The following is a 4,991-nucleotide window of genomic DNA, read 5'->3' as shown; positions in this document are numbered from 1 at the left end:
ATTTTGGTAATAGTTCATTCAACTAGAAAAAATTCCTTAAATAAAGTATTCTCAAGCAAGGAATTATGGGCAAGAATTTTTCCCAATCTATGAGCATTGGAACTAGATACACTAGATGCTCTTCTTAAATTTGTTAATTCCTTCAATAGATATAATCTCTATTAATTTTTAATGCATATTTCCTTTATTTTTTGTAGAGTTAGCTTAATATTCTCCTTCTAGTGTTGGGTTAGTGAAGCTTTTACCGGGAAAAATATTAAATTTTGTTAATGGAATTCCTTAGTAAAGCTTTTACCAAGTAAAAATATCAATTTTTGTTGATGCCTAACATGCCATGGTGGTCAGGTGAAGCCAAATATTAAATTTCTCCTATGCCCATCAAGGTTAAGCAATGTGGACAAAATTTGTAAAAGCCATATAATTTGGATAAAATTTATAAAAACAAAATATTGAATTTTGTGATTTGGACATAACTTTTAAAAAGTTTGAGCTATCTACCCATCAATGAAAATCATAAAATTTCGATTCCATAGATGATAGATGAAATGTTTAGGATGGAAAATTTTGGATTTTAGTCTTCAATATTTCCAAATTTAACATGTAGTTTTCGATCCCATGTGAGTTTTATTTACATGTGGGATTTAAATATTATAATAATGGTGGAATTAATGGATTAAATCTTTATTTAAAATACCACTTATGTAAATACATGTAAAGTGTAACCACCTCCTCCCACACTTACCCAAGTTCACTGCTCCACCAGGGTAAATATGTGACGAAGAGTTACTATGATAAGACTCAACTTCCTAGGTATAGTTAAGAAAGTGGAATCGACAAACTAAAACCTTATTGACCTTCCTCGGGAGCTACAAGAACTCTAGAAGCCAAAAAACCACTCCAGGTGCCCAAACCCTGAGTTAACTTGATTTTTTAGTGATCTGGACTCCTAGTCACTTGCATAACAAGGAAATCCAATGATTGTAAGCCTTCAATAGCATGGATGACCCTTCCTCCCCGCAACTGCAGTCTAAATTACCCATTTTTGTGCATTCAACCCCAAGATCTGAGCCATTTTTTTAGGGTTAGGATCCAAACCTCTGCCCATAGCTTGATGAAAGTTTCCAGAATGATGAATGACACAAGGACAAAGCCATTAAAACCAAACTTAGATAAGAAATTGACCCAACCAAGCCTAACCATGAAAAACATTTTGTCAAACACATTGTGAACATGCAATCTATAGGTCATAAATGCATATATGAACAGAGGGGTATCATACTTATCTAAGAATCATCAAGAAGGTCTCATGGAATAAACCAACCAAAACCAAACCAGGGCTTCTAGAGGCCGAACCATATCAACCCTTAACCAGTGATTCCACCTCACAGTTGGACATCACTAATCATCATCAGATCAGTCTCTACCCAAGTTATCTAGGGCTCTAGAGCATTTGTTCCAACCCGGCCCCATAACTAGTAACTCAACCCATAATTGTCACAGTGCTCCAGAGAATTTGTCCAACCAAGGCTCCAATACTAGTAACTCAACCAACCAAGGGCTCCAAAGCATTTGTCCAACCAAGGCTTCCAGGACTAGTAATTCAACACAAGTTGTTCCAGGGCTTCCAAAGAATTTTTCCAACCAAGGCTCTAGGAACTAACAACTCAACCCATAGACATAAGGAACAAGAGCAATAATAAAAAACAAATGGGAAGACCTACAACACCATGGCTATCCAGGAAATGGCAAGGCTGGGCAAAAACACTGTCAATCTAGGAAATCCTCTATACCCATGACAGATCATAACCAAATAAAAACTAGCAAAGAAATCATACATGCAACTCGATACATGCAAAGTATCTTGTTGTAGCTGCTAATCTCATTGTCCCCTTGTGTTTTCCTACTTTTTGTTTGTGTTCTTCCTCCAAATCCAAAGTATGCCAAAATCCTCCAAAAGTGCTCCAATAAAACTCTAAGTTTGGAAGAATATGAGAGAGAGAGAGAGAATAGAAGAGAGCTCCAAGCTAAAACTGACAAAAGGTTGTGAAATGATCCTTAGAAGCCTTTTTATCATTGAGGCCTCTATTTCTTTATTTCCTCTATTTTTCCTTAAATTTTTCTCACATGCAACTATGTGACCTTTCACCTTCCTTTTCTCCTATTTTCCTTTATTTCATAAATAAATGTGAATTAATGCCTCTTGCTTTTGCCATTTCCTTTTCTATTTATTAATAAAAAGTGATTCCATTCACTATGTTTTTTTTTCCCAACATTCAGCTTGGAATACGTGTCCCATGACCTTGGTCTTATTTTTCCTTTATTAACTTTATTACATGGATTTTTAACTGGGGCTATTACAGAACCCTCCCCCTTGGGGGAACATCGTCCTCGGTGTTCAATGAAACTTATAAACCAACAAAAACATGTTGCTTATGGAGCTTTATAACATATCTCGATACAACATTTACATCATATCCATGTACTAAAACATATCCAACATATCATGAACACCATACCGCTTATTGGAGCTTTATAGCATAGCTTGATGCATTATTTACAACATACATATGCATATAGACATAGTCAAACACAACATCAAACATGTACCAAAATACATCCACTCAGCTAATGAATAGACAAGGATACATAGCCCGCATCTGATCATCCATATCCCATGTAGCTTCATCAGGCTCAAATTGCTTCAAATGCACTTTAACTTTCTCGATTCCATAGCATGAGCATCCTTCGCTGCAATATGAATTGTGCTTCTGGTTGGAATTATCCCTCTAGATCCCACTGCGATACAAACCAATCAATCACATGATCAACATTTTTCACATACTTCTTAAGCAATCTCACATTGAAAAAATCATGGACTTTCACTATCAGAGGTAGTGCAAGTTAGTAGGCTACTGGTCCAATCCTCTCAAGAATCTTGAAATGTCCACAATACCGAGGTGCTAGCTTGGCACATGATCCAATCCTCAAGGAGATCTTTTTGGGCTTGATGTACAAATACACTGGTTCCCCAACATGAAACTCCTTAAACACCCTATGTTGATCTACATGACTCTTTTGTCTATCCTGTGTTTACTTTAGATTCTTCTTGATAACCTACATTTCTTGTTCCATCTCTGCCAAAATGTCTGGTCCAATCAATACCCTATTCACTAGATCACTCAAACTGATAGGAGTATTACAACTTCACCCATAAAAATTCTTCAAATTGACTCATCTTCAAAGATTCTTGATACCCATTGTTATACACAAAATCCACCAGTGGAAGATATTCTTCCAACTTCCATTGTTGATGCATGACGTACATCCTCAACATGTCCTCCAAAATCCTGTTGACCCTCTCTTTTATTCCATGTGTCTATAGATGATAAGTTGTACTAAAGGCCAACTCTATCCCCAAACCTGTAAATAACTCTTTCCAAAACCTAGAAGTGAACTTGGATAATTTTTCTGACACAATCTTCCTCGGAACACCATGCAACCTCACTATATCTCTGATGAAGACCTGTGTCATTTCACTAGTTGAATTCATAAACTTTATTGGAATGAATTCCACTACCTTTGTCAACCTATCAACCTGTCGACCATAACCATAATAGAGTCATGTTGTTTAGGTGTCCTCGACAAACTTGTAATAAATTCCATGGAAATGAACTCCCATTTCCACTCTAGAATCAAATCGGCTATAGTAACCCAACTGGATGCTTACACTATGCTTTTACCTATTGACAATCCAAGCATCTCACCACAAACTATGCCACTTCTTCCTTAAAATTTGTCTAGTAGTAGAACTTATTCACATCTGTCAATGTCTTTTGATATCCCGAGTGACTTGAATATGGCTTAGCATGGAATTCTCTCAAGGTAAGCTTTTTGAGTTCAATGGTGTTTGACACATAGATCCTATTCCTAAATCTCACCAAACCATCCACACTAAGATGATAATCCACATCCTGTTCACATATACCATGTTGTTGTAACTTGTGCCTAAGCTCCTTATACCTATCATCCTGTTGTCCTGCTTGCAAGATATGATCCTGTAAATTTGTCCCATATGAGCTCATAGCTACTATGTGATTTACTTGTACTCTCTTGCTAAGAGCATCTGCAACCATGTTCTCTTTACCCTTGATGTACGTGATCTTGAAGTCAAACTCATTAATCATAGCAACCACCTAGCTTTCCTGGCATTTAGATTGGGCTGGTCAAATAAGCATCTCAATCAACCATGATCACTCATCAAGATGAACCTCCTGCCAAGAAGATAGTGTCTCCACATCTTCAATGCATGGATAATAGCTGCCAACTCAAGATCATGTGTCACATAGTTCTTCTCGTTCTCATTCAATTTCCTTGAATCATAGCATACTACATATCCTTCTTGCATCATAACCCCACCAAGTCCTCTCTTGCAAACACCTGTACATACCACAAATTCTTTGTCCGAATCTGCAATCTTTAGAACTGGAGAATTTGTAAGCAATTATGTCAACTTCTCAAAACTTGCTGCACATTCCTCTCTCCATTCAAGTTTCTTTCCTTTTCACTGTAATGTTGTAATAGGATAGGCAATCTATGAGAAATTCCTGATGAATCTGCTATGATAACCTACTAACCCTATGAATGATCTGAGCTCATTCACATTCCTAGGAGCTACCCATTCCATGATAGCTCTGATCTTTTCTTGATCCACTACTATACCTTCCTTGGAAACAACATGCCCCAAGTAATGTACCTATGTCTGAAAGAAAGTGCACTTGCTAAGCTTGACATACAATTGATGCTCTCTTAGTAATTTCAACACTACCGCCAAATTTTTTGCATGCCCTTCCTCATTCTTAGAATATATCAATATATCATCAATGAATACCATCATAAACTTTTCCATATAGGGACACAACACACTATTCATCAAACACATGAAAGTAGTTCAAGCATCAATCAAACCAAATGGGCCCACAATAAACTCATAT

Source organism: Pinus tabuliformis, chromosome 2_1 (genome assembly GCF_031772625.1).
Source record: "Pinus tabuliformis cultivar Carrire ecotype Pingquan chromosome 2_1, CPIR1, whole genome shotgun sequence".
Lineage (NCBI taxonomy): Eukaryota > Viridiplantae > Streptophyta > Pinopsida > Pinales > Pinaceae > Pinus > Pinus tabuliformis.
The sequence above is the reverse complement of the archived record's forward strand: the minus strand, read 5'-3'. Positions refer to the sequence as shown.